The sequence below is a fragment of the Gossypium arboreum genome, chromosome 9 (genome assembly GCF_025698485.1).
Source record: "Gossypium arboreum isolate Shixiya-1 chromosome 9, ASM2569848v2, whole genome shotgun sequence".
Taxonomy (NCBI): domain Eukaryota; kingdom Viridiplantae; phylum Streptophyta; class Magnoliopsida; order Malvales; family Malvaceae; genus Gossypium; species Gossypium arboreum.
Genome location: NC_069078.1, coordinates 65908793 through 65919682, shown reverse-complemented (window position 1 = coordinate 65919682; position 10890 = coordinate 65908793).

Here is a 10890-nt window from a genome sequence, read left to right as displayed (position 1 = left end):
TAATTATTAATATTGTTAATTTTTTATTAAATTTGTTGCTATAAAAAGCTTATCGACTTGTGTTATTTTTGTGGTTCTCTAGTTCATATTGTTAGATCTTGTGAAGATGCTCTGCCATTGGTGGAAGAGGGGAGTCTTTGTTTGAAATATGGGCTGCATCTGAGAGTTAATATCGGGAAGTTTGGTGACTTTAGTTCTGGTGTGGGTAGCAGTAAGATGAATTTTAGAAACAAAACGGGAATTCCTAAGGGGGTGGATACAAGGGAGGAGCTGGTTTGGAAAGGGGGGAGGGCGAGAGTGGTGCGTGAGTTGATAGAAGGATGTGAGTGTAAGTTGTGGATTGTTACCGATCTTTGTACTATACGTAAGTTGTGGATTTAATTTATGTACTTATTAATTTTAAAATTTAGTATTGACTTAATTGATAATTGTTAACTTTTATTATTTTCAAAATCTTACGATAAATATAATATCACATGTGTAATATCATATTGCCTTATTATTTTATATAATACTCACAAAAAAATTATATTATTTTAATTAATGAATTTATAAATTATTTTACTAAATTTTAAAATTCAAAAATATCTAAAATATCAAATTAAAAACAATAATTAAATCCATAATTTATATAGAGTGTGAGACTAATAATAAAATACAATCTAACAGATTTATTTCTAACGTTAAAATTTTAAATTTTAAAAATATAATAACTAACTAACTTACATAGTACAAAGATTAATGGCAAAATTAGTGCTTTTTATATTTGAATTAAGTTGAGTTGAAAAGCAACCTCTCAAGTCTGAGAGTTTCTATTATTCAAAGTTTGTTTCTCTTTTACGAGAGTCGGTTTGGATTTGTTTTCCTTTAATTTCTTGAGTTTCCAACTTTCTGAATGTGTGCCTTGTTTTTTTTTTTTTTTTGGCTTAATCCCAAATTTGGGCACTAATATTGATATATTTTGTTAAAGTGACCCTAATTATATTTTTGAGATTTTTTTGTCATCAACATTTGCTTTTTTTTAACTTTCTTTTCTAATAGATTTAATGAAAGTATCGTTAAAAAAATTAACAAGAATGATGTGAAATTTTATAGGTGAAATATTTTTAATGTAATGTAATTTATTACTTAAATAACCCTATAAGTTAATTATATGTGAAAAATAATAAAATAATACGTGAAATTAAAAAATAACTCTTAATTTAAAGAAAATAAACATAATTATCTAAAATAATAACTCAGTAGAAACAAACATATAAAGGATCGAAACCTTTTGAAAAAAAAGAGATTGAAATATTAAATTTATTCATTAAATTTATTAAAAAATAATTTTAAAAATAAAAATTAATAACTAAAAAGCTCAAAAATATAATTAACATCATTTTGATAAAATATAAAAATATTAGTGACCATGTATTTTTTTTAGTCTTGGTAAATTTTGAGTCAGTTTTCTTGTTTTATAAGATCTGCTTTATAATTTGTTTACGGAATGCGGTAAATGATTGGGCATTGACAAGGGTTATAGAAGGTTTGCACTTCAACAATATATTTGCGTGTTATGGAAATTGGTTGATTTCGTTGTACAATTAGAAGAAGAGAGGGATGGGATGGCACGCTAAAGGGGGCTCAGTCAAGTGTTGAAGTTTTTAAGGTTTTGGGTATATATACCTAAAATGAAAAATTGTTCTTTTAGTCTTTTAAAATTTTAAATTTTAAATTAATAAAAATAAAATTATACTTTAATTTTTTTAAAAATAAAATTTTAATTTAATTTTTAAAATTATAAAAATATATATTATTAAAAATTATAATTTAATTTCGACTCTCCCAACAAAACTTTTTAATTTCATCATTGAGTGTAATGAAATGGACTAGAAAAAGAAAAATTTACCCCATGGGAATTGTGAATTTCGAATTCTGAAAGAAAATTGGAAAAGAAAATTTGAAAGGGAAGAGGGATGTTTGATAGGTAAATATTTATTACATATTTTAGTTTCTTATTTGCTTGCAACTATTTATTGGAAAACGGGTCTTATTTTATGTTTACTATTTTTTTTTACTTAATAAGTTTTTTTAAGGTATTTTTTTGATAAATGAATAGAATTTGAAGAAGGAAAAGCGACTTTGAAAAAATGAAAAGAGGAAAAGTTGAAAAAAGTGAAAAAGTAGAATTTGCCAAAGAAAGTCACAACTTGGCTTTCTTCAACCACGACATGTAATTTGGTTTTATCGCTCTAGCTATTCACCTTAAATAAGCATTGCAAATAATAGAGTTTAGCAATTAGGATGGGTTACTAACCCTTGGATAGGTTTTATTATAGGTGAACAAAAATTAAAATCAAATATATGAGTTTTTATAAAAAAAATAGAATTTATTTTAAGTAAATAAATCTCATTAAATTTTGATAAAATAATTACACTTAAAATTGTTTGTTTTTAATTTAACGGTCTTCATATATAAAGAAAAATCACGAAAGTTCTATTAAAACAAAAAGAAAATAAAAAATAATAATATTTTAATAGAATACTTAAAATTCTATTAGTAATGTTTGTGGCGGGCCGCACATTTACATCGGGAATACTCACTATGTAACCCACTCCTTAGTCAAATAGGCTTATTGTGCCATTCACATATTGAATACAATTATATATGCAATCCAATTTTATTTTTAATTAAAATAAGTTGATATAATTATTCAACCCAATAACTAATTTTTATTCTCAAAATATTATTCTATTCAATTAAATTATTTTCTCAACTAAATTTTAAATTCTTCAAAATCATGACAACTTTACCATATTAGAACCTACAAGTAAATTTAATCATTTTGTTTGGTAAAATTGCGACGATTAATTAATTTAATTTCACTTTATACTCATTATTCACTTACAATAAATTAAATAACAATTCAAAGAATTTTAAACAATTTTCAAGTCATCCCTTGTTCCCTTTAAGAAAATATTTATCATGGCTAGTAATTCATGCAATCTATTTTTCGTTCATCGTTTTCATTCATTTGGCATATCAATTCTAATTGCAAGTAATACTATGTTGTATTGAGCTAGCGAAATAAACGATCAGACATATTTAATTGGGAGTTTAAATAATTTGTAATTAAATTTCAACTCTTCATTTATTAATTACAATATTATTTAGTCATGAAGTCAATCCACTAAAATTATCATAATTGAACTCTCTATTATTTTATGCTAATTACTACAACTAAAAATATAACATTTTAAAAAATAATTAAATATTAAATGCACAAAATGACATTAAAAATGTGACATCCCTAATTTAACCCTAGTCGGGAAGTGGTTTCGGGACCGCTAAACCTAGTCACCGACATGTTCGAACGTAATATTTATTGTCTAGAATATGTGAAAATACATGTGTGAATTTTGAATTCTTTGATTTAGTTAATTTGATTGTGAATTGAAAGAAAAAGGACTCATGTGAAGGGATTTAAATATATGTGGCTATTTTAAGAGGTTAATAAAGAATGAAGTAAAATAAATGGAGTTGCATGTCAAATACTCCATTTATTTTGGATAAGTGGCCGCCATGACAAGTTATGGGCAAGGGAAACATGTTTCAAACATGTCTAGTTAATGGATTATGTAAGGAGGAATAAAAAAAAAAAAAGCATGGGAAATAAACTAATGAAAAATTAAAGGAAGAAAACAAAGAAAAAAATGTGTCCATCATTCTCATACATGACCGAAAAAAAAAAAAAGGGAGAAGGAAAAGGCTTCATACTTTGGTTCTTCTTAGCCGTGTAGAAGAGGGAAAAGAGGAAGAAATTCAGCCACTTGAGCTGGAAATTAAGGTAAGAATTCAAGTTAGCTCTTTAAATCTTAGCATGGTTTTAAGCTAGATTCTAAGCCCTTATTTAACCATGCGAAATCTTTGAAAATTATGGTGATATGAGCGTTCGGCCATGGTAGACGTTAAAGAAGATGGTGGAAATGTTGTACACATTTGATTAGTAAGTTAGATGGATGAGATTTGAACTAGTTATCAAGTTCTTTAGGTAACCCATGTTGAAATCTTGGTTTTGAATAAGTGAGGTTTTCGCTAGGGTAACTAACAAGGGTGATGATTGTTGTTTCATGCTGAATCTAGATGAACAATAGTTTAAGAGGAGCACTCGGCCATGATATGAGATTGTGATGTTAGTGCGAATATGAAGATGATGAACTTGAATAAGAAATATTCGCTAGCATGATAAGTATGAATTATCCAAGAGTTGAGATAATTGATGAGTGAAGTGGCTAATGGGGACTCTTAATGAAATTATGCTAAGGCGAATGTATCAAATGCTAAATGTGCTTATATGTGTGTGTGTGTCGTTAGTAGCTAATGGCATTCGGCATTGTTTAACTAAAATTAGAAATGAATGCTTGAAAGTTAAATATGGTCGCCCTAGTGACCAAATCGTTAAAAGCTAATATATGGACAAATGATACGAATAAATTGACCTTTGAAATGTATATGGTTGCCGTGTGTATGTGTCGATTGAGAAGTAAATTTGTTTGATTTAGCTCAAGATCTTAAAGGAGAGCGTCCAACAAGGGAAATCGAAGGTCATCGAGTAGCCGACTTGGAACTATTTTACCTAACACAAGGTAAGTCATTAAGCATATATTTGGTGTTGATTTAAATGATCATAATATATATGCAATTGTGTTTAATGAATTGATGTGTAAATGAAAATGTATGTGTATGGAATGATGCCATTGTTGAATGTATAAAGGCAGCAAAATGCATAAGGTATTGGTCACGGCACTAAGTGTGCGGGTATAAATGGACACGGTGACAAGATTGGCACTAAGTGTGCGGATTTAAAATTGTACAGCACTAAGTGTTCGAGTTTGATTCTATAGCACTAAGTATGCGAGCTGAAAATATATAGCACTAAGTGTGCGGATTCACTATATGCTCTTGTATTACAATTGGCACTGAGTGTGCAACATTATCGAGTTAATCCCGGACAGCGAATCGGGTAAGTACCTCGAGCTCATGACGAATAGAGAATACGTTCATGCTTGGGGTTGAATTTGGTAAGCCTTAAATCTATGTGATGATTGAAATTGTATGGTTGTGCTGGAAAATGAGTTAATGCGTAAAAAATGTTTCGATTATCTTGTTGTGTAGAATATGAAATGTGGATGTATGACTTGGTACGAGATTGGACCGAAAGGTCCGAGGTATTATGGTTTAGATTCGATATGGACGAGTACGTAGCCTCATTTGTTGTACATGTAGTAGTAACTTTATCAGTGGATTAATGAATGCTTATGACTTACTGAGTTGTAAACTCACTCGGTGTTTTTCTTGTCACCCATTTTAGGTCTCTCGGACTCGTATTGTTTGCGTGATCGGGACCGTCGTTGGAGTCATCACACCGGCTGAAATCTTGTGGTATTGTTTTTGTTGTTGAAGAACATTTGGCATGTATAGGCTATTTTGTTTTGTTGAATCGTGGGTTGTAAACTTTAAGCCATGTGAAAATGGCCTATGCGGTCGTCGAGTGGGATGCTAGAACCTATAGCCACGAGTCTTAGAAACTTTAATTTTGATAGGGTGGCCATAATTTGTGTCATGTATGATGGATGATTAGTAAGGCCAAGGAAAGATTCATGGAATTGGCATAGTCTACTGCAGCAACTGTTGCGGACAGCAGCAGTGAGATGAGATTGAAAAATCACTAAAAATAGTAGGAGTATAATTAAATAGTGAATAAATTATGAAATTAAACCTTGATGAATCTATTTTCATATGGATGAAACGAAACGACCATATGAGCAGTATACTGAGAGATATTAAAGTTCTCGTGAGACAGGGCCAGAACGGTTTCTGGGTCCCCTGTCGCGAATTTGATAATTTACTATAAATTATCCAGAAGGAATTAAAAGTCGTTCCTTATATTTGTAGATTCCCCTTTGAGTCTAGTTTCATTAGAAACAAACGGCATGAGCATTGAAGCTCTGTACGAGAAGATATCCAGGTCGTAATGCGCGAAGGTCAGAGTAGTCGACCCCTGTAACATGGGCAACTTTAACTAATAAACTGTACCAATTGGCCCGACCTAAAATTCTAATAATAAATCCATGGATAGATATATGAGTCTAAATTCAGGGAAAATTTACGGAATCAGTTTCCGAGTTTTGAAACTCGAGATATGATTTTTAAGGCGACAGTGACGCAATTAGCTAGCCTGCCTGGAACAGCAATCGAATATTATCAAGAGAGAAATAAGGGAAATAAGCCCGGTAATACTATGTGTTCAAATCCGGTGACGGTCACGGGGTTGGGGTGTTACAAAAAATTAGTTATCCCTGACGGGAAGGGGAGCTGGATTTTGGGCTATAATCATTTTTTGGGAAAGTGTTCAGTTGCGGTTGTTGAGCTTCGAGGCTTATTGGATGGATTAATTCTTCTTCAGGAACAATGATATAATGTGTAGCACCCCAAACCCGGCCCAGAAGTTATGACCGGATCCGGCATGCCACATCAAAAATGTAAAAAAAAAAAATTTCCATTCTAAGTCCAGAAAATCGTACTTGATGTTCAAAAGATTAATTCATTAAGGGTTAAAGTGAATGGAAGCTATGCACCGGGTAGGAAACCGGAAAAGAGGTGGTGAGTCCATCGGACTGCTTAAGTACCAAGCTCACTTTGGATCCAATCCTAGACATGCATACCGCCATTGCCACACCTTAATGTCATGGATATTTTTAGGAAAACCGATTTGATTAAGTCATTTTTAGGAAAAGTGATTAATTTTGGAAAAATACTTTCATTGCGGAAGCTTTGCTTGTTGTCGTGTTATTTTGAAATCAACTGTTGTTTTTGAAAACGCCCTAAAGTCGTCCGGTTTCAACAGTTAAATATAAGTATTACCTATCTTAGTAATACATATTAAAACCATCAAAAATAATTAAGCGGCCTTATTACATTTAAAAGCCCAAAAACTTCAAACGTAAATAAAAGGATGTCCAGTTCACCAGAAGAAAATCAAACTTTCAGAACGGGTGGCCACTCCGAATTCCCTCACAACTCCAAGCCCACTAAGGTTGGGGATTTCCTGCGTGGATGAAAATAAAAGGGGTGAGTTTGGGGAAACTCAGTGTGTAAGGAAAACCCATTCAAAGCCCAAGTCAGCTCAAGCCTATTGGGCCTAAGCCCATTCAGTAATGATGGTCTTGGGCGAGCCCTTTTCAGATTACAATAAAGCGGGCCTTAGCCCTTATTCAGATAATAAAGATGGCCCATAGGCCCATTTCAAAATACATGCAACATCAATAACATATGCAAACCCATTTGGGAGACTACTCAACCCACCAACCACTACACTCCACCCGTACCAGCCATACACTCCATGTGGGATAGCTCAACCCACCCAAACCCAACACTCCACGATTCTGCGACATTCTTGTCAGCTCAATTAACGATAAATTGAGGCAAAGCCTCCAAGACGTGGACAATCCACTTTCAGTACTTCCTCGTTAATATCCCGATCCTATGCATCGATAATAACAACATGGCATGCGATAAATAACAACGATCAAACATGCATTTAAGTCAATTTAACCCTAGGGTATTTGGTAATTTATCTCCTAGGGGTAAAACTGTAAAATTTTCCATACATAGGGGTATTATAGTAATTTAGCTACTTTTAGCGTTTTCATGCATATTCCTACCTTTCACGAACTACAAAATCACGTACCGAGGGTTCTTACCGAATTGGGCCCGTTGGCCCATCATTCCAATTTTGGCCCATTAAGCCCAAAAATATCGAGGGCATAGAAATCATGCACTTTGCAGTCCAAACATTGCAGCTTACCAAAAACATTAATCGATTTACCTCACGAGCATTCGCACACTTTTCGCAAATCTACAAAATACTAGTTTTGGCATTTGACTTTTCGGCTTTTGCCGATCTAGACTAAGAAAGAGGGTGTTAGTTACACACATTTTGCGACGATATCTTGACGAGATCCACACACGAACGCCTACAATTGGATTACTAACACGTTAATCTAACTATTCAAATACGAACTACGTATTAACCCCTTACAATATTCGGCCAACCACACCTACAGATCATAGTAAGCTTATAAGAAATCAATAAGCAACTCATTAACAAATTTTTGTCAATGTTTACCACATAATCATAATTTCACTGCAAGCTGTCTTCCTGAGCAACAGTCACTAAATCATTTATAACTGGAGCTACGAAACTCCAAATCAAGTGCCGTTAATTTTCCCTAAAAATAGACTCATATATCTTCTATCCATAAAATTTTCCGAATTTTTGGTTTAGCCAATAAATACCAGATTTTTCTCAAAGTTTCCCATGTTTCACTGTTTGACTAATCTGACCACTCTTCATTACGAATCAAATTTCTCATTGTAAATAATTCAAAATATGTTTTTGTTTATTTCATTAGAAACTAGACTCAATAAGCTTTAATTACATAATTTATTCAGCTTCTAATTCATCTCCCACAATTTATGGTGATTTTCCAAAGTCACGTTACTGCTACTGTCCCAAGCAGATTTATTACCAAATCACTCTTTCATACACCTATCTTGCATGCATGTTATTTAAACATGTATATCACCAATCAATCATCACATATCTATGATTTTTACTTAAGCATAATCTCCATTTCATCATTTTAAAGCACAACATGTTAGCCGATTTTTCTCTTTAGCATCTAAGGCACATGCATGCTCATTTGTTTGGCTCAACTTCACCTATCTTCCATTTTTCATCAAAAGAACATCAAACAACAACCATTTCTTTCATTTTAATTCATGACTAAATGCTCACAACACAACTAAAAATCAAAATATGCTTCAAGAGTTAAGATAGAATCAAGAAAAACTCATGAACATCAAGATAGAAGCAAACTACCATGAACTTACCTTCAATTTTCTTCCCCAAGTGACCGAACATTTAAGAGCTTTCTCCTCTCCTTTCTCTTCTCTAACTTTAGGCCAGGATGAACAAAGATGGACAAAACTTTGTTCTTTTCACCCCTTTTTCTTTTAATAAAACTTCATATTTCATCCATTTAATTCATTAATACAAAAGACATGAATTTCTTATCATGAAACATTTACCTAAACCATTATCATGAAACATTTACCTAACCCATTATCATGGAATATTTACCTAATCCATTATCATGGAACATTTACCTAACCCATTATCAATTTGTATCAATTTGTACCATAAATTATGGATATCAAGTACTCATATTGTCTACAACAACATGATGGCTAGCCACTTCATGTAAAATGGGAGGTTTGTCATGCAAATCCTCCTATTTTGCACTCCTATTTATTTGGCCACTTCAATTTAGCCTATAGCATTTTCAAACATTTTCACATAAGTCCTATTTCATAATTTCACTCCCTTTTTCTTATGGAACAAAAATTAACTAAAATTACCGGGTTCTATCTTAAGCTTGGGCTTTTTAGAGGCCCACTAACATAATTAAACCTATGCCAACATTCATAGGATTCCCGAAAATTGGGGCGTTACATAATGAGGTCAGAATTCAATCGGATAATCTTGAGAATGTTATATCTATTAGAGACAATAAGATTATAGGTTCTAAAAACACGCTAATAAAGAGAATTCAACAAATTCTAGCATTTGAAAAAAAATGGTCCTTAAATTATGTTCCTAAAGAGACCAATCGAATAACAGATGCTTTAGCAAAAATGGCTCTATCAAGTGATGAAATGTTGCATATGTTTGAAGAACCCTCGTTGGAGATTAAAGAGATCTTGAATGAGAAATTTTGTTTGGATAACATTGTTATGAATATTTATATGTAATCTTTTGATTTATTTAAAAAAAAGAATTATTTCAACTTTGAAATTCATTACCCTTCTTACAATTCTTTTTAATAATATGTTTTTCTTTTTATCAAAATACTACAAATCTTTTTGTTTATTTGTTTCTAGTTAATATCAAAATTACATTTTCCTTACAATGTTCCATTTCAACATTTTTTTGAAATTGCTTGATTCAAAATTTAAATACTAAAATTAATTATTTTATATTTTATCAGCAGGACATATGACCAAGGACCTTTTGTGTCACTATTTTATAAAAAGTTATCAAAAGATATTATCATTTTTTGTTTGTCAAAGCCCACACTCCAAAAACAAGTTAGAGTTGTTCAAAATATATTATTATTTATTTATTTTAATAAATTAATAATGTCATTCTTTATATTCTATAAAAAAAAATCATACTAGGTAAAAATTAAAATTAGTTGATATTATATTTTATTGTATTATATATTACATTAAAATATCTTACCCATCACTGTAATTTGATATTTAATATTTATATTTAAAAATTTAACAATAATTTTGTTTTTCAAAATTAAAACATTGCATCATCATAATTTACTTATTCTACGGTATAGTTATTGAGTTCATAATGATTTATTTTCAAATACGGTATAGTTATTAAGTTTATAATAATTTATTTTCAAAGATTGTAGGATTGCATAAGTGTATTAATGATAAATTTTGATTGAAAATATTAATAAGGTATGGGCTATTGGATTAAGGGTGAGTTTGGATGAGTGGTGAGATGTGGTGTGGTGCGGTGCGGTGCGGTGCGGTGTTTTAGTTTACTTTTTGTCTCACGCTATCGCTATAGTATTTAATCTTACCGCTACCGTTATTTTTACACTAACGGCTCTAAGGTTTTTTAAATTAAAAAAAAGAGACTTTTTAAGTACATGGACTAAATCACAAAATTTACTAAAGTACAAGGGTGAATACCAATTTTGACCAATATTTTTTGTGTTTATAATAGCCCCCCTCTAGTTGAAGACTCATTTCCCGCCTCT